Source organism: Orcinus orca, chromosome X (genome assembly GCF_937001465.1).
Source record: "Orcinus orca chromosome X, mOrcOrc1.1, whole genome shotgun sequence".
Classification (NCBI taxonomy): domain Eukaryota; kingdom Metazoa; phylum Chordata; class Mammalia; order Artiodactyla; family Delphinidae; genus Orcinus; species Orcinus orca.
In genome coordinates, this window is record NC_064580.1 from 62,902,814 (window position 1) to 62,923,815 (window position 21,002).

At 41.2% G+C, this 21,002-nt stretch overlaps 1 non-coding gene across 1 annotated transcript; it reads left to right on the top strand.

Moving 5' to 3' along the window:
- Window positions 1-20,888: 20,888 nt before the first annotated feature.
- Window positions 20,889-20,961, top strand: TRNAR-CCU (transfer RNA arginine (anticodon CCU)). The gene has a single exon. It is a non-coding gene; the product is annotated as a tRNA-Arg (tRNA).
- The last annotated feature ends 41 nt before the right edge of the window (window positions 20,962-21,002 follow it).

The following is a 21,002-nucleotide window of genomic DNA, read 5'->3' on the forward strand; positions in this document are numbered from 1 at the left end:
AGGTCTGTGTCTTTATTCCCGTCTTACCCCTAGGTTCTTCATGGATGGACCTAGAGTCTGTCATACAGAGTGAAGTAAGTCAGAAAGAGAAAAACAAATACCGTATGCTAACACATATATATGGAATCTAAGGGAAAAAAAAAGGTCATGAAGAACCTAGGGGCAGGCGGATTCTTAAGCACTGCGCCACCAGGGAAGCCCTACTCAGCCTTAAAACAGAACGAAATTGGGTCATTTGTAAAGACGTGGATCGACCTAGAGACTGTCATACAGAGTGAAGTAAGTCAGAAAGAGAAAAACCAATATCGTATATTAATGCATATATGTGGAATCACTGGTATAGACGATCTTATTTACAAAGCAGAAATAGAGACTCAGACGTAGAGAACAAACGTATGGATACCAAGGGAGAAAAGGAGGGGGGGTGGGATGAATTGGGAGATTGGGATTGACATATATACACTATTGATACTATGTATGAAATAGATAACTAATGAGAACCTACTGTATAGCACAGGGAACTCTACTCAATGCTCTCTGGTGACCTAAAAGGGAAGGAAATCCAAAAAAGAGGGGATATATGTATATGTATAGCTGATTCACTTTGCTGTGCAGTATAAACTAACACAATATTGAAAAGCAACTATACTCCAATAAATTTTTTTTAAAATCTTGTAATAATCTATAATGGAAAAGAATCTAAAAAAGAACGTATATATAAGTATAACTGAATCACTTTGCTGTACAGCTGAAACTAACACTACATTGTAAATCAACAATATGTCAATTACGTTTTTAAAAAAGAAAGAAAAGGTGAGAGTGAATAATACCCTGAACACAGGAGGAAGGGTTGGTTGACTTTTTATAGGCGTGAGGACAGTTCTTCCATAGTAACAGGACAGAAGGCAGAGTATTTGGGCACAGCCACGGTTGCATGGACTGGAGTGGATATAGGAGCCTGAGGAAGTTCATTTTTGGCTGCTTCAAGTTTCTCAGTGAAATAGGAAGCAGAGCCATCAGCTGAGATGGTGTGGCCTTTTGAGGGGAGGGGTCACTCTCTCTGGAAATAACAAGGCAATGTGGAGGTCAAACAGTGACCTGGGATTCCTTTCTCCTAACTCCTTCTGTTTGGAATGGAAACAGCCACATCTCTCTATCCTAAAAATAACTCTTCTTGGACATCACATCACTTTCCAGCTACCATCCTGTGCCTCATCTCCTTTCATTAAAATTAACATCATGATACAAATGAACTTATTTACAAAACAGAAACAGACTCAGACATACAAACTTATGGCTACCAAAGGGGAAAGAGGAAGAGGGGATAAATTAGGAGTTTGGGATTAGCAGATACACACTACTATATGTAAAATAGATAAAACAACAAGGTCCTACTGTATAGTACAGGGAACTGCATTCAATACCTTGTAATAACCTATAATGGAAACAAATCTGAAAAAGAATCTATATATGTATGTATGCATAACTGAATCACTGTGCTGTACACCTGAAACTAACACAACATTGTAAATCAACTATACTTTGATTTTTTAAAAAATCAGTTAGAATAGGAAAATCTTTAATGTTAACTACATTTATGACTAATTTATTTCTTTCAAGGGTTGATAATGAAAACAAATTTGGATTTTTGATCTCTCATGAGTGAAAGTCTCAACTGTGCACTGCTGTGTAAAATAATATTTTGTGAATATTTGCAACTTATGAGAAGCCACTTCTTTTACATATTTTAAAATTATAATACCTCAGTCAAATTCTCCTAAGGAAAGTTATCTATTCTCTGGCTGTGCTCAATATCAAAATAACAAATATAAGACCAGTAGGTATTGAACAAGAAAAAAAATTAACATCATGAAAGAATTGTCAGCACCGTCCAGCTCTGTCCTTCATGTGCCACCCGCTCACAACTCTCTCTGATCTGAGTTCCCTCCACCACGTACACACGCCATCCTGAGGACCACTAAGGACCTCCATGTCAAAAAAAAAACAAAAAACCGGGACTTCCCTGGTGGCACAGTGGTTGAGCGTCCGCCTGCCAGTGCAGAAGACACAGGTTCAAGCCCTGGTCCGGTAAGATCCCACATGCTGCAGAGCAACTAAGCCCGTGCGCCACAACTACTGAGGCTGTGCTCTAGAGCCTGCAAGCCACAACTGCTGAGCCCACGTGCCACAACTGCTGAAGCCCGCGCACCTAAAGGCCGTGCTCCGCAACAAGAGAAGCCACCGCAATGAGAAGCCCGTGCACTGCAACGAAGAGTAGCCCCGCTTGCCGCAACTAGAGAAAAGCCCGCGTGCAGCAACGAAGACCCAATGCAGCCAAAAAAATTTTAAAAATCCAGTGATGCTTTCAGTCCTGTCTTATACCTCTGAAGCACTTGGTACTCTTGAGCTTTTTTTTCTTCTCAAAAAGCTTCTCGGGCTTCCCTGGTGGCGCAGTGGTTGAGGGTCCGCCTGCCGATGCAGGGGACACGGGTTCGTGCCCCGGTCCGGGAAGATCCCACATGCCGCAGAGCGGCTGGGCCCGTGAGCCATGGCCGCTGAGCCTGCGCGTCCGGAGCCTGTGCTCCGTAGCAGGAGAGGCCACATCAGTGAGAGGCCCGCGTACCGCCAAAAAAAAAAGCTGCTTCTTTTTGCCCCCTTGACATTGCACTCTCCTGGTTTCCCCACTCACTTATCTGACTGCTCCTTCACAATTTCCTTTGCTTCTCCCTCTGCTCTTTTTTTAAAAAAAATATTTATTTATTTATTTGGCTGCGCCGGGTCTTCCTTGTGGCACGTGGGATCTTCATTGTGGCATGCAGGATCCTCTTTTTTTTTTAGTTGCAGCGTGTGGGATCTAGTTCCCTGACCAGGGATCGAACCTGGGCCCCCTGCATTGGGAGCATGGAGTCTTAGCCACTGGACCACCAGGGAAGTCCCTCTCCCTCCACTCTTATTTTAAGTTGGAGTCCTCAGGCCTGTATCCCAGGCTTTCTCCTCCTTCTCCTTTACAAGCTTTCCCTGGGCTGTCTCAGTCACACCTACTGCCCCTCTCCTTGTGGTTCTTCCCTCAGTGAATTGTGTCACCATCCACTCATTTGCATGAGCCAGGGGCCTGGGCACCTTCCTAGATGTCTTTTCTTATCTCCTACATCCAATAAGCTTTGCAGATTCTACCACCTAAATATCTCTCATATATCTTTATTCTTCATTTTACTTGTTGCCAGAGGGGCTCAATAAATATTGAGAAGCCTATCATTCTACTTTATTTTTTTCACATGACAAAAAATAAGCCTCATACCATACTAAAAAATCGGTTCCAAGTAGACAAAACCCTAAATATGAACAGCAAGAATATAAAGCTTTTGGAAGATAATGAATGAAAATATCTTCATGACCTCAGAATTGAGAAAGATTTCTTAAATAAGAAATAAAACCACTAACCATAAAGGAAAATTGATAAAATTCAACTACTTTAAAACTAGGAAACTATTTAAAGAGTGAAAAGGTGAGCCACAGTAGAAGAAGAGATATTTGTAACACATATAACCAACAAAAGGCTGGTACTCAGAATACACAAAGAACTACAAATTAGTAATAAAAACAAAACTCAGTAGAAAAATGGGCAAGGGACTTGTATGGGCTCATGATAAAAGAAGAACTCCAAATATCCAATAAGCATGAAAAGGTGCTTAACCTCATCTATCAGAGAAATGAAGAACGAGGGAAGAGGGAGGATGAATTACCAAGGGGCAGGGGAACTTCTGGAGGTGATGGGTATGATCATTATATTGATTGTGGTTCTGTTCACAGATGAGTATACTCATCTAATTGTCACTTTAAATACGTGCAGTTTGGTATACATCAATTATACCTCAATATAGCTGTAAAATACACACACACACACACACACACACACACACACACACAATGACATACCATTTCACATCCACCAGACTGGAAAAATACTTTTTTAAATTTTATTGAAGTATAGTTGATTTACAATGTTGTGTTCATTTCTCCTGTACAGCAAAGTGACTCAGTTATACATATATATTCTTTTTCATTATGGTTTATCATGGGATATTGAATACAGTTTCCTGTGCTATACAGTAGAACCTTGTTGTTTACCCATTCTATATACAATAGTTTTTTTTTAATTTTATGGCAAAATATCTTTAAGTCTGACAATAACTAGTGTTGAGGAAGATGTGTAGGAATAGAAACTCTGATACACTGCTGGTGGGGATCTGAATTCAACCACTTCAGTTAAAACAGTTTATCTATTCAAGTTGAAGGTACACATCCCCCAAGACCCAGCAATTCCACTCCTAGCTATATATCCTAGAGAAATGTGTACCTATCTTTCCCAAAAGATATACAGAAGATACATAGCAGCATTGCACATAACAGCCCAAACTGGAAACCACCCAGCAGTCCATCAAGAGGAGAACGAATAAACTGTGGAATATTATACAGCAATGACAATTAAACTATAGCCACATGCAACAACGTGTATGGAGCATACAGATATAAAGTTGAGCAAAAGAAGCAAGGCACAAAGGAACACATACGGTATGATTCCATTTATGTAAAGTGCAAAAATAAACAAAACTACACTCTTGTTTAGGGATGCACAGATAGATGATAAAACTATTTGTGAAAAAGCAAGGAAATTGCTATCATAAAAGTTAAGAGAGTGGCTCCTTATAAGACGAAGAGTAAATTGTAATTGGTGAGGACACAGCGGAGGCTTCTAGGGTGCTGACAGAGTTCTAGTTTTGGACCTGGGTAGTGGTCGTACTGGTGTTCACTTGTAACAATTTTTACAAGTGTACAAACTGTACATTTGTTTTACTTTCCTGTATGCATACTTTTCTGTATGCATGTCTGTGTATTATATTTTACAACAAGAACATTTTTTAAAGACCTGGGATACAATTCTGAGTTGCACCAAATTTAAGGGAAGGGCTGCAGGGAAAGGAGTCTAGGAAAGAGACGGGGGAGGCGGCAACCCAGGAGAGAAGAAGCTGCCAAATTTCCAAAGGAAGTGGACCACAGCACCAACCCTTATTCACCCCTGCTCCGCAGGATGCATCAGAGCAGGTCTGAGAGCCACCAGCCTGGGTCTTTGCAACCATGATAGGAATACGCTTGCATGAGAGGAAAATGAGCGAAGGCACAAACAGACGGGAATACTATTAGGAGGCAAACATATGGGGAAATGTCTACTCTTCCTTAATGAGAGAAGACATACAAAATTTTGAAAACTGAATGGCAATTTTTTTGCCTATTATAGTAGCAAAAATTGAGGGGAAGAGGAAGAAATCACAATATGTCAGGCTGGAAAGAGTACCAAATTGATGCCTGGAGTTACTGGCTGCTGACGCTATGAATAAACATGATCCCTTTAAAATAAAATCTGGCAATTGCATCAGGAAATTGTAAATGCTCATACCTTCTTATTCAGTAATCCTACTTCTGGGAATCTATGCTAGGAAAATTATGCAAAGGAAGGAAAATGTTATATGAACGAGTCTGGAAGTGACTCAAGTATCCCTCAACAGGGAAACCATTGAATAAACTTTGTTAAGCACCACTAAGTAAAAATCATAATTATGATAATGGGAAGGAAGGAAACTAACATTTATTTAGTGATACTTCTTAACATGTATACTATACTAAGTGCATTACTTTATCTAGTTTAATGCAGCCACCTCCAAAGTCTTTTATTGTTACTTTCATTTAAATATAGAGAAACTGGGACTTCCCTGGTGGTCCAGCGGTTAGGACTCCACACTCCCAATGCAGGGGGCCCGGGTTTGATCCCTGGTCAGGGAACTAGATCCCATATGCCACAACTAAAGATCCCGCTGCTGCAACTAAGACCCAGCACAGGCAAATAAATAAATAAATATTAAAAAAATAAATATGGAGAAACTGAAGCTCAGAGAAGCAAATTAGCTTGCCAAAGATTACACAGCTAGTGAGGGGTAGAACCAAGATTTGAGTACTATGTCTGAATATGAAACCTCTGTTATTTTCACTCCATTACACTGCAACATGAAAACAAATACTTCTGCTAGCATTTCTTTAAGTATTTTTTTCCCAAAACACATAAGACATTACTAATAGTCTTTTTAATACAGATTTAAAAGGTTTCTTTAGTAGTAACTGGACTTCTCAGAGCCTTTATTATACATTTATTCATTTGACAAATAGTTATTGGGTATATCAGACACTTAGGTGAACAGAGACACAAGATCCCTGGCCTCATGAAGCTTATATTCCAATCAGAAGAGGCAAAATACAAATAAATATGCCAAATTACTTCAGACTGCAACAAGTGCTGTACAGGGAATTGACAGGGTGATATGGGAGATGGGAAGTGAGAGGGAAGGGCTACTCTAGATGGGTTGATCACAGAAGGTTCCTCTGGGGTGACATCAAGAAGCCTGAAGGGAGAGTCTTCTGGGCAGGGGAACAGCAAACACAAAGACCCGGATGAGGGAGAGAGTTTGTTGTTTTACAGGAATAGAAAGAAGCCGACATGACTGGGAGAGAGTGAGTGAAGCAGAGTGACCAAGCTAAGGAATTGGGATTCTATTCCAAGAACAAAGGAAAGCCCTTGGAGGGTTTTAGGAGGGTTGCTGACATGATTTGTTTTTTGTTTTTTGTTTTTCTCAGAACTGTTCTGGCTGCTCTGTGGAGAACAGAGTGGAGTGAAGCAAGAATGAAGGCCAGTAAGGAGACCAGTAAGGAGACTACTGCTTCAAGCCAGGCAGAGAGGACAGCAGCTTGGGCCAGGGAGGCAACCATGGAGATGGGGAGAAGTGGAAGGATTTTGGTTATGTTTTGAATATTGGACCAACCAGACTGTCTGGTGACTTGGAAGTGGATGACAAGTGAAAGGGGGGAATCAAGAATGACTCCTGGGCTTCCCTGGTGGCGCAGTGGCTGAGAGTCCGCCTGCTGATGCAGGGGACACGGGTTCGTGCCCCGGTCCGGGAAGATCCCACATGCCGTGGAGCAGCTAGGCCCGTGAGCCATGGCCGCTGAGCCTGCGCATTCGGAGCCTGTGCTCCGCATAGGGAGAGGCCACAACAGTGAGAGGCCTGCGTACCGCAAAAAAAAAAAAAAAAAAAAAGAATGACTCCTAGTTTGGAATTAACATATACACACTACTATGTATAAAATAGATAAACAACAAGGTCCTACTGTAGCACAGGGAACTATATTCAATGTGTTATAACAACCTACAATGGAAAAGAATCTGGAAGATAATATATATATATAATATATATATATAATTTATATATATAATATAATATATATTATATATAAATTTATATATATATAAAATATATAATTTATATATATATATAACTAAATCACTTTGCTGTATACCTGAAGCTAACACAACATTATAAATTAACTATACTTCAATTTTTAAAAAATTGATTATTAGAAAAAAGAATGACTCCTAGGTTTGGGGTTTCAGCAGCTGTATGGATGGTGGTGCCATTTATTAGGATGGTGAAGATTTGAGAAAGAGCAGATTTGGGAAGGTCAGAGGAATGAATGGTTATGTGTTATATATACTGAATCTGAGTTGCCTATTAGACATTCAAAGGGTGATGCCAGTGGACAGCTGGATATACAGATGAGCAGTTCAGGGCAGTGGTCAGGGCTGGAGAGAAATTCGGGAGTCCTTAAAACATCGATGTTAAAGCCTTGAGACTGGATGAGTTCACCTAGGGAGCAAAAGTAAATAAAGAAGAGGACCCAGGATGAGCCCTGGGGCTGTCCAGTGTTTAGGTACCTGGTAGAGAAGCAACAACCAAGAAAGGAAACTGAGCTGTGAACTGTCAAGAGAAGAGCTCTAGATTGCAGTGTGCCCAAGCCTTCTTGATCATGGAAGCTTTTTGTCATGGGGCAGCTTGTGCTCAGCAAAACACATGAGGGAAATGCTGGCTTATGCTACTGTAAGTGGAGAGGCGGGCTACAAAATGATGTGCAAATTATGATCACACCCATGTACAACCATGTACAGAACACGCCTGCACGTGTGCTCAGTAAACATTTGTTGACTGAATTAAGAATGAAAAGTAATATACATATGGTATCACAACCACTACAAGGGGATAAACAAAAATGACAGTAATTGTTAGTAGTGAGATATGATTAGAAATAGTTTTTTCAAATTTTCTGCAATGTTTTATTGCCTATTTTTTCCTAACGGTGTCTTGCCAATTCCATGCATCCATCTGTCTCTGCTGCATTCAGGGCCACTGTTCCCAGACACTCTAGGAATCTGCCAGCTCTCTCCTGTTCACTTTGGAATCCTTGACACCTGTTTAATTTTAATTCCATTTAGTGCCATCAATAAATATTTACTGAATCACCTTCAGCCTAGAGAGATGATTCATACATGGGGCCCCTGCCCTCACCTTGCTCACAGTCTAAAGGGAGATAAATGTGTAAACCTTACTCAAAATCTACTTCCCCTCTAGCCCCTCTTGTTCAGTCTATCCCTGAATTTTGACACCTGTTTATTTACACTTTCCTGCTTCAAGCCAATTCCCTCCAGCTTCCAGCTGTGGCCCTAGCCCTGCCCCTCCAAATAGCCCATTCACATATCTAATGAGGGTAAATAAACTCCACTGGCAAATATCTGGAATAAAAGGTTACAGTGGAGTTTCTACCACAGAGGTGATTTTCTGAGTCCCTGCATGAAATGTCTTTTGCGGACAATTGTTCGTTGCTGTTAAATGTGTCTCTGTATGTGTGACTTGCTTCTCTTTGTTTTTGGAATAGCTCCTAAGGGTATGATTGGTTTTGCTAGGAGAAGGCAACTTACACTGTAAAACACCCTACCATCTACCAGGACATCATCTCACAGAGCTTTGATTATGTAAATTAATACATTTTGCCAAAAAAGAAAAAATACTGGCTCATGCAAACATAGTAATTGTTTATGTTTGTTGAGAGTGTACCATGTGTTAAGCATCATTCTAAATGCTTTATTCAAATTAATTCTTGTAATCCTCCTAATGTCCTATGAGGAAGATACTAGTATTACTCTGCTTTGCAGACGAGGCCAGAAATATTAAGTAACTTACCTGTGATGTTACAGCTGGTAGGTGACGAAATTAGGATTCATACCCAGACAGGTGCCACCCTCACTATACTCACTGTAAACCTACTCCCATATACAGATACATCCTACAACACTTTTTGTATTGTTTTAAGTCAATTAACATTGACTACCACCTGATTCATACTAAGCTCTTATAGCAGACCTAGCATACTTTCATATCATGGAGTTAGAAGTGGCAAAACTTTGAGACACCAAAATGTCCCATTAGAACATGTGAACTTCATATTCTTTTTAGACAAAAGCATTTTGTTGAGGTTACAAAAGAGTAACATGCCTAACTCTGCTAAAAAACAATTACTATCTTGAAATGTTTTAGATGTAATCCTAGTCCCAAAGGAGCTAAACCCCGCAAAGGCCTGTAATTAATTTACTTTGCTTAAGAAATGCTTCAGCAGAGCAAAGCCTAGCACGTTGGAACCTTGCCATGGCACTGTTCCCTATAAAACCAATTTAGTATTAGGCCAGAGGCCTTGGATGGGATCCAAAGGGGGTTTATTTCTGAAGTAATTGGAGACCCTTGCTAGATGGTGACTTCCCTTCCTGAGGCAGTACTATGGCCTGAATACAGAGGAAAATGTTTTCTAGGACGATCTTGTTAAACTATTAGCTAATTAAGTAATCAAGGCAGCTCTTTTAAGAATAAAAGGTTAGTAGAGAAATAGGTGCCCTTACACATGGTCAGTGGGAATGTTGGCTGGTCTTCTCTCTTTGGAGGGAAATTTGACAATTACTACCTAAGTTCAAAACACACACATCCTTTGCCCCATGTGCGGGAATCTATCCTAAAGACATCTCACATCTGTGCAAAATCTACATTCAAGATGTTCATTGCAAATAATGCCATTTGCAGCAACATGGATGGACCTAGAGATTATCATACTAAGCGAAGTAAGTCAGAAAAGAGAAAGACAAATACCATATGATATCACTTATATGTGGAATCTAAAATATGACACAAATGAACATATCTACAAAACAGAAACAGACTCACAGATATAGACAACAGACTTGTGGTTGCCAAGCGGGGGTGGGTGGTGGAGGAGGGAAGGATTGGGAGTTTGGGATTAGCAGATGCAAACTATTATATGCATAGCACAGGGAACTAAATTCAATATCCTATGATAAACCATAATGGAAAAGAATATGAAAAGGAATATATATATATATGTATAAATGAATCACTTTGACACAACATTGTAAATTAACTATACTTCAATAAAATTTTTTTAAAAAGATGTTCTTTGCAGCACTGTTTGTCATAGCAAGAGACCAAAAATAATCTCTAGATGCAAATCAATAGGAAACCAGTTAGATAAATTATGATATATCCATACGATGGAACTCTATGCAGCCATTAAAAAAGAGAAAATGTCCATACAATGGAATATTACCAGTAATTTTTAAAAGAACACAATCAGGGCTTCCCTGGTGGTGCAGTGGTTGAGAGTCCGCCTGCCGATGCAGGGGACACGGGTTCGTGCCCCGGTCGGGGAAGATCCCACATGTCGCGGAGCGGCTGGGCCCGTGAGCCATGGCCGCTGAGCCTGCGCGTCCGGAGCCTGTGCTCCGCAACGGGAGAGGCCACAACAGTGAGAGGCCCGCATACCGCAAAAAAAAAAAAAAAAAAAAGAACACAATCAAAAAAATGGGCAGAAGATCTAAATAGACATTTCTCCAAAGAAGACATACAGTTGGCCAAAAAGCACATGAAAAGATGCTCAACATCACTAATTATTAGACAAATGCCATTCAAAACCACAATAAGGTATCACTTCACACCAGTCAGAATGGCCATCATTGAAAAAATCTACAAACAGCAAATGCTGGAGAGGATGTGGAGAAAAGGGAACCCTCGTACACTGTTGGTGGGAATGTAAATTGGTACAGCCACTAGGGAGAACAGTATTGAGGTTCCTTAAAAAACTAAAAATAGAGCTACTATATGATCCAGCAATCCCACTACTGGGCATATATCTGGAGAAAACCATAATTTGAAAAGATACATGCACCCTAATGTTCATTTCAGCACTATTGACAAGAGCCAAGACACAGAAGCAACCTAAATATCCATTGACAGAGGAATGGATAAAGAAGACATGGTACATATATACAATGGAATATTACTCAGCCATAAAAAAGAATGAAATAATGCCACTTGCAGCACCATCGATAGACTGAGAGATTATCATACTAAGTGAAGTAAGTCAGACAGAGAAAGACAAATATCATATGATATCACTTCTATGTGGAATCTGAAAAATGATACAAATGAACTTCTTTACAAAACAGAAACAGACTCAACAAACTTAGAAAACAAACTTATGGTTACCAAAGGGGAAATGTTGGGGGGGGGACAAATTAGGAGGTTGGTATTAACATAAACACACTACATATAAAATAGATAATCAACACGGACCTACTGTATAGCACAGGGAATTCTACTCAGTACTCTTTAATAACCTATATGGGAAAAGAATCTGAAAAAGAATAGATATATGTATATGTATAACTAAATCACTTTGCTGTACATCTGAAACTAACACAACATTGTAAATCAACTAGACTCCAATATAAAATAAATTTTAAAACAAATAAATAAAAAGAACGAACTGCTGCTACTCACCAAAAGAAGCCAGATACAGAGGAATACCTACTATACGTTTCCATTTATATGAAGTTCAGAACTTCTCTTTCTGGACAAGATGGAGTAACAGGGACCAGATTTATCCTCCTGTCCAAAATTAAAAAAAATAATAGACAGAATATATGAAACTATGGATTATGGTTTTTAAGACACTGAATATCAGAAAATGAAGGATAGTGATCCCTGAGAGACAGTGAACAAAGTAGGTAAGCCCTACAGTTGCCCCAGCTACTACTTTGTGAGAGTTTCCAGGCTCTGGTGCAGGGAGGGGGAACCCAGTTAGAATCCAGTGGACTTTCTGAGTTGGGTAAATGGAGCTGAGAGTCCAAGAAGACCAAGGCAGCTAGAGTTCGCAGGACAGTAGTCCAAAGAGGAGGAAACCACATAGAAAGAAAGAACCTCAGAGATCTGCAGAAGGTATTCCTCAAGCATTCAGATGAATACTGATCAGTCTCGAGGAAACTGCCTGAAAGGAGTAGGAGCATAAATTGCTGGCGTTCACATAGGACTATAAACAGTTCATGTTCCCACCAAGAAGAGCTGCAAAACTCCTGACTCATGGGGAATTGATTAGAGTCCTCAGAAGGCTATTGCCTCAGTAGTGGGGTCAAATTAGATCTAGACTGAAGCCTATTCTGGGCCCCGTTTAACAAAACTTAAAAATAAGCCTCAAAGGAATCAAACTGTTTCCAACTAACTTAACTGCATCCCAGAACCTAGCTCAAGAATCTTTAAAGGAATAGAGAAATCTAGCACACACAACATAAAATTCAATGTCTGGCATCCAATCAAATATTAACATCGTGTAAAGCAGAATTCCAAAATGGCTCCCCAAGACTTCCTGCCCTAATCCCAAGAACTATAAATATGATAATACACCCATGATTATGCTAAGCTTCATGGCAAAAGTGATTTGGGGGATGTAATTAAGGTCCCTAATCAGCAGACTTTGAGTTAATCAAAAGGGAGATTATCCTGGTTGGCCCAGTCTAATCACACTGAGATCTTAAAAGCAGTGTTTTCTCTGGCTGGTAGTAGAGGAGGACCTGAGAGAGATTCTAAATGTGAGAAGGATTCCACATACCATCATTAACTTGAAGATGGAGAGGGCCAAGTGTCAGGGAATACAAGTAGCTCAAGAAACAGAGAGTGGTCCAAGGCTCTCAGCCAGCAAGAAAACAGGGACCATAGCCCTACAGGGGCAAGGAAATGACCTTCAGTCACCTGAATAAGTTTGGAAGCAGATTCTTAGCCAGAGGCTCCAGATAAGAGCCCAGATCAGCTGACATCTTGATTTTCAGTTTGTGAAACCCTAACTAGAGAATCCAGCCAAGACCACCCAACTTCTGACCTACATAACTGTCAGATAATAAATAGGTATTGTTGTTTTAAAGCACTAAGTTTGGGATTTCCCTGGTGGTCCAGTGGGTAAGACTCTGTGCTTCCACTGCAGGGGGCACAAGTTTGATCCCTGGTCAGGGAACTAAGATCCTGCATGCCGCGTGGCGCAGCCAAAGAATAAAAATTTAAAAAAAAATGTAAAGCACTAAGTTTGTAGTAATTTGTGATTTTTTTAAAAAGACTAATATATGGACTTTCCTGGTGGTATGGTGGTTAAGAATCTGCCTGCCAATGCAGGGGACATGGGTTCGATCCCTGGTGTGGGAAGATCCCACGTGCCACGGAGCAACTAAGCCTGTGCACTATAACTACTGAGCCCACATGCCACAACTACTGAAGCCCGTGCACCCTAGAGCCCATGTGCCACAACTACTGAGCCTGTGTGCCGCAACTACTGAAGCCCGTGTGCTCTAGGGTCCATGTGCCGCAACTACTGAAGGCCGTGTGCCTAGAGCCCATGCTCTGCAACAAGAGAAGCCACTGCAATGAGAAGCCCACGCACCGCAACAAAGAGTACCCCCTGCTCACCACAACTAGAGAAAGCCCACACACAGCAACGAAGACACAATGCAGCCAGAAAAAAAAAGGACTAATATAAACCATATGTAAAGATGCAAGAAAATACAACCCATAAAAAAAGAAAAATCAATCAACAGAAACAGAATCAGATGATCTATTTAGTAGACAATGATGTTAAAACTGTGATTATAACTATCTTCCATATATTCAAGAAGACAGAGGAAAGAATAAGCACAATAAGAAGAGAAAGAAATGATATTTTAAAAGACCCAGATTAAAATTCTTATAAATAACTGAGAGGAAAAATATTCTAGATGAAATTAATAGAAAATTAAATACTGCAGAAGAAAAGATTAATGAACTTGAGGGCAGATAAGTAAACTTTAGAGCAAAGAAAATTACCGAGGACAAAGAGGGAAATTACATAATGATAAAAGGGTTGGAGGAGTGATGGGAGCAAAATGGCAGAGCAGGCAAATCCAAATGCCTATCCCTCCACAGAAACCTTGAAAAGCAAGCAGAAATGATCACAACCAACTTTGTCAGAACCCTGGAAAATAGTCAAAGGTTTATAGCAACCAAGCAAATGCTGAATAAAGAAAAAGGTAACTTTAAAATGGTAAGTAGGAAAGCTTCATGGCTTTGCCCTCGCCTCACTTCTTCCCTGACTGGGTAGTGGTCTTGAAGATGACAACCTATGTTCCCACCGTGCAGACCTCATCCCTGGTTCCAGAGGGAATAGAGAAGACCTTGCTTGCAAATTATTTTGTTTGTCTCTTCTAAGCTGTCTGGGGGCTACCTGAAGGACTGAACTTGGAACTTGCTCAGAGTGAAAAGGTAGCAGGCATTGCTTGAAAACCTGCATCTTTCCAGGGCAAAAGATTATGGTTGAGACATACAATAGACCACCTAAGGCCTAGGATAGAGTTTCTTTGGGAAATTAGGGCATTTGAAAGCACCTGTGTATACCGGAGAGCTTAGAAAGCCAGATGTATGCCCAGGACAGAATGCATGCTCAGAAAAGATCTGAAAAGATCCTAAGCTTTCACCTCTGGCTGATCTCTAAGCTCATAGTAAGCAGTAAGTGAAGGCTAAGGCAGAGCTGTAAATGATCAGGCTAAGTGTTGAAAGGGTGACCCAGCACAGAGCCAAACCACAAATACTGGGAGAGAAGCTGTTTGTTTGCTTGCTTTAGTTCCTGATGTTCAAGGAAACTTATGTCCAATACTAGCTGAACACAAGCTAAAGGAACAAAGACTTCAGGGACCCAACAAAAAGGTAAGCAAGCAGGCTAACAGACATATTATGGGAGTCCCAGAAGGAGAGCAAACAAAAAGAAGGAAATAATAAAAATAGGAACAAAAATCAGTGAAATTGAAAACAGAAAGACAATAGAGAAAATCAATGAAACAAAAATCTTGTTCTTTGAAAAGATGAATAAAATTGGCACACTTCTAACAAGACTAGAAAAAAGAGAGAAGATACAAATTATCAATAATAGAAAAGAAACAGGGACAAATCCTATGGATATCTCTACACAGATAAATTTCGACATTTTGATGAAATGGACCGATTCCTCTGAAGAAAATTGCGTATGTAATTAAAAACTTGTCCAAAAGAAATATTCAGGTCTGCGGACTTCCCTGGTGGTCCAGTAGTTAAGAATCTGCCTTCCAATGCAGGGGACATGAGTTCAATCCCTAGTCAGGGAACTAAGATCCCACATGCCATGGGGCAACTAAGCCCGTGTGCAGCAACTACTGAGCCTGTGCGCCACAACTAGAGAGCACACTGCAACAAAGAGCCTGCTCACCGCAATGAAAGATCCCACATGCTGCAACAAAGATCCCGCGTGCCGCAACTAAGACCCCACGTGGCCAAATAAATAAATATTTTTAAAAAGAGAAATATTCAGGTCTGGTGGTTTCACTGGACAGATCTACCAAAATATCTAAAGAAGAATTAACACCAATCCTATATAATCTCTTCCAGAAAATAGGAGGGAGCACTTCCCAACTCATTTTGTCAGGCCAGGCCCTGATACGATAACCAAAGACAGTACAAAAATTAAACTACAGATCAATGTCCTCCATGAACATAGATATAGAAATCCACAACAAAATATTAGCAAATAGAATTCAGCAATATATAAAAAGAATTATACAGCATAATCGAGTAGAGTTTATTCCAAGGATGCAAGGCTGGTTCAATATTTGAAAATCAATCAGTGTAATCCACCATGTTAACAGGCTAAAGAAGAAAAAAAATCACATGATTATATCAACTTATGCAAAAAAGGCATTTGACAAAATTAAACACACATTCATTTCTAAAACCCTTAGAAAACTAGGAAGAGAGGGGAACTTCCTCAAGTTGGTAAAGAACATCTATAAAAACCCTACAACTGGGGACTTCCCTCGTGGTCCAGTGGTTAAGACTCAGCGTTCCCAGTGCAGGGGGCCTGGGTTCGATCCCTGGTCAGGGAACTAAGATCCCACATACCGCAACGAAGCCTGTGCACCGCAACTACTGAGCCTGCGTGCTCTAGAGCCTGTGTGCTGCAACTAGAGAAGCGCGTGCACTGCAACGAAGACCCCACATGCCACGATGAAGACCAAGTGCAGCCAAAATAAATAATAAATAAATAAAAACCCTGCAACTAACATACATATTTAATAGTGAAATATCAAATCTTTTCTCCCCTAAGATTGGGAGCAAGGCAAGGACGTCTACTCTTACCACTCTTATTCAACATAGTACTGGAAGTCCAACAGACAAGAAAATGAAACAAAAGGCATACAGATTGGAAAGGAAGAAAAAAACTATCCCTATTTGGAGATGACATGATGGTCTCTATAGAAAATCACAAGAAATCTACAAAAAAAAAAACCCAAACATAATACCCAACCTTCTAGAATGAATAAATGAGTTTAGCAAGTTCACAGGATACAAGATCAACATACAAAACTCAACTGTACTTCTAAATATCAGCAATGAACATGTGAAAGCCAAAATTAAAATTACAGTTTCATGCACAAATCGCTCAAAGAAAACGCAAAGGTATAAATCTAAGAAAACATGTACAGAACTTGTGTGCTGAAACTACAAAACATTGATGAAAGAACTCAAAGAAGATCTAACTACATGGAGAGTTATACTGTGTTCATGAATTAGAGGACTCAACAGAGTAAGGATGTCAATTCTCCCCAAAATGTTTTACAGGTTTAACACCATTCCTATCAAAATCTCAGCAACATTTTTTGTAGATACAGACAAAATTATTCTAAAATGTACATGGAAAGGTAAAAAGAACTAGAATAGCTAAAACAACTTTGAAAAAGAAGAATAAAGTGGGAGAAAATGCTCTACCCAATTTTAAGACTTAGTACGTAGCAACAGTAATGAAGGCTGCATGACATTGTGTGATACTGATGGAGGGATAGACACATAGATCAATGGAACAGAATAGAGAATCCAGAACAGATTCACACAAGTACACTCAACTGATTTTTAACAAAAGTAATTTAATGAAGAACAGCTTTTTCAACAAATGTTGCTGGAGTAATTGGACATCTATATGCCAAAAGAAAAAAAAAGGACTTCAATCTAGACCTCACACCTTCCACAAAAATTAACTCAAATGTATCACAGATTTAAGTGTAAAACATAAAGCTATAAAACTTTTAGAAGAAAATATACGAGAAAATCTTTGAGACCTACAGCTTCATAAACAGTTCTTAGACATGACACTATAAAAGCAAAATCCAGGGCTTCCCTGGTGGTGCAGTGGTTAAGAATCTGCCTGCCAATGCAGGAGACACAGGTTCAAGCCCTGGTCTGGGAAGATCCCACATGCCGCGGAGCAACTGGGCCTGTGAGCCACAACTACTGAGCCTGCGCGTCCGGAGCCTGTGCTCCGCAACAAGAGAGGCCATGATAGTGAGAGGCCCGCACACCATGATGAAGAGTGGCCCCTGCTCTCCACAACTAGAGAAAGCCCTCGCACAGAAACGAAGACCCAACACAGCCAAATAAATAAATAAATTTATTTTTTTTAAAAAGCAAAATCCATAAAAGAAAAAAAATTAAGGACTTTTGCCCTGCAAAAAACCCTCTTAAGAGGATGAAAAGACAAGCTTAGAGACTGGGAGAAAATATTTGCAAACCACGTATCTGACAAAGTACTCATATTTAGAATATATAAAGAGCTCTTGACACTCAATAACAAAAAAAAATCCAATCAGAAACTGGGTAAAAGACATGACATTTATTTCACTGAAGAGGAATTACAGACATCAAATTAACACATGAAAAGATGTTCAACATCATTAGCCATTAGAGAAATGCACATTAAAACCACAATGAGGGACTTCCCTGGTGGCACAGTGGTGGGGAGTCTGCCTGCTGATGCAGGGGACACGGGTTCGAGCCCTCGTCCGGGAGGATCCCACATGCCGGAGCAACTAAGCCCATACGCCACAACTACTGAGCCTGTGCTCTAGAGCCCATGAGCCACAACTACTGAGCCCATGTGCCACAACTACTGAAGCCCACGCACCTAGAGCCTGTGCTCCACAACAAGAGAGGCCACCGCAGTGAGAGGCCCACACACCGCAGCAAAGAGTGGCCCCTGCTCGCCGTGGCTGGAGGGATCTTGTGCGCAGTGGTGAGGACCCAACACAGTCAAAAATAAAAAAATTTTTTAAAATAACCACAATGAGATATCAGTATACATCTATCCAAATGACTAAAATAAAAAGTTGTAATGATACAAAATGCTGGCAAGTAGGTAGAGAAGCTGGATCACCCATTCATGGCTGGTAGGAATGTGAAATGGTACAGACACTCTGGCAGTTTCTTACAAAACTAAAATGCAATTACCATACAACTCAGTAATTATACTCTTGGAAATCATCCTAGAGAAATGAAAACTTGTATTCACACAAAAACTTGTACACAAATGTTTATAGCCACTTGATTTGTAATAGCCTCAAACTGAAAACAACCCAGATGTTTTTCAATGAGTGAATAAATAAACTATGGTCCATCTATGTCATGGACTACTACTCCAAATTATACAAATGGCAGACATAAGCACAGGGTGCTTTGGAAGCACAGAGGAGTGCCTAGCCCAGCCTGGAAGAAGGTGGAGAAGAGGGTCAGGGAAGGCTTCCAGGAAGAAGTAACACCTGATCTTGCTCTTAAAAGGTAAATAAGGGTTAGCTAGATCAAAAATGGGGAAGGAGTATTCCAGGTAGAGAGAACAGTATGGGCAAAGGCATGGAGTCTTAAGAGAGCACTGTATACTTGAGGGCCTGTAGATGGTAACTCGACATGGCTGGAGCCCAGTGGGGACCAGCACGAGATGAGACTGCAGATGTCAGTAGAAAGGCCCTTGGCCCTCCAGGCTAAGGAGCCTCTCAAATAGTGGGGAGCCACTGAAGGGTCTTCATTGGGGGAGGGTCAGAGCTGTGTTTCTGAGAGCTCTCTATCAGTTGCTGGGGAGGGTAGTTTGGAGGGGGTGGTGAGACTGGTGGCTGAGACACCAATGTGGAGGCTGTTCCAATAGTCTGGAGAACATGCAAAAGGTGGCAGCAGCAGGGAAGAGGGCAGGAGCCAGTACAAGAGATGACTGCTGAATCCTAGCAAAGTGTTCATTGTTCACTATAAAATGATGAAGGGTGTGGAGAAAGAGCTGTTTAGGAGGCAGAATCCACTGGACATGGAGACCAGTTCCCAAGGGCACAGAAGACCTCTTCCTAACCGTCCCACCTCTGCCTCGGCTACCTCGCTCTGCCCACTGGCCCCCACCCACACCGTGTTCCTTCTCCTCGCCTCTGTGCTTCTGGGCTTGGGAGGTACAGCGCTATAGGCAGAGGCAATCACCTTCTAGATTACTCCGAACCAATACACTGACACATAAACCAGAGGTGAGTTTATTTCTGTCTCATGATGGGGCCATAACTTGGCCCTGGCACCTCTTGGGCACAGAGGTCCCTGGGAAGCTGACTTGGAGAACAGGCACTCAGAACAAAGGGAACTGGATGTTCTTGAATTTCATTTACAGGATGGCAAAGCCTGGAGCAGTGTCATCATGCAGAGGGTACCAGCTTAGAAGTCACACAGCCCTAAGTTCTGAGCCCAACAGTGCCACAGTCCTTAGCTGTGAAAACTTGAACACATTACTTAACTTCTCTGAGCCTGTGTCTTCAGCTCTGAAATGGCACTGATGATTCTTGGCCAATAAGACTGTTGTGAAAACTAAGAGAGATCATGAAGATATCTCATGCCACATATGCCATTTGTGTCACCATTGCCTCAAATGAACACTGCCTCCAAAAAAAATCCTCCTCACTAGACACTGGAATATTAATGTTCTCCAGAAACTGCAGCTCTTTTGCTTAGACAATGCTGGACAAACCTAGATGGAATCTTCTTCTCTGACGCCCTTTTTAAAAAAACAGTTGGGCTTCCCTGGTGGCGCAGTGGTTGGGCATCTGCCTGCCAGTGCAGGGGACATGGGTTCAAGCCCTGGTCCGGGAAGATTCCACATGCCCCGGAGCAACTAAGCCCGGGTGCCACAACTACTGAGTCTGCGCTCTAGAGCTTGCGAGCCACAACTACTGAGCCCACGAGCCACAACTACTGCAGCCAGCGCGCCTAGAGCCCATGCTCCACAACAAGAGAAGCCAGGACAATGAGAAACCCGCGCATGGCAACGAAGAGCAGCCCCCGCTCGCCTCAACTAGAGAAAGCCCGCGCACAGCAATAAAGACCCAACACAGCCAAATATAAAAACAAATAAATAAATAAATTTATTTTAAAAAAACAGTTGTTGGACTTCCCTGGTGGTGCACTGGTTAAGAATCTGCCTGCCAATGCAGAGGACATGGGTTCGAGCCCTGGTCTGGGAAGATCCCACATGCCGCGGAGCAACTAAGCCCATGTGCCACAACTACTGAGCCCGTGTGCCACAACTACTGAAGCCCACGCGCCTAGAGCCCGTGCTCCACAACAAGAGAAGCCACTGCAATGAGAAGCCCATGCACCACAATGAAGAGTAGCCCCCGCTGGCCGCAACCAGAGAAAGCCTGCACCCAGCAACGAAGACCCAACGCAGCCAAAAATAAATAAATTAAAACAACAAAAAAAACAGTTGTTGGGACTTCCCTGGTGGTACAGTGGTTAAGACTCTGTGCTCCTAATGCAGGGGGCCCAGGTTCAATCCCTGGTCAGGGAACTAGATCCCACATGCATGCTGCAACTAAGAGTTTGCATACC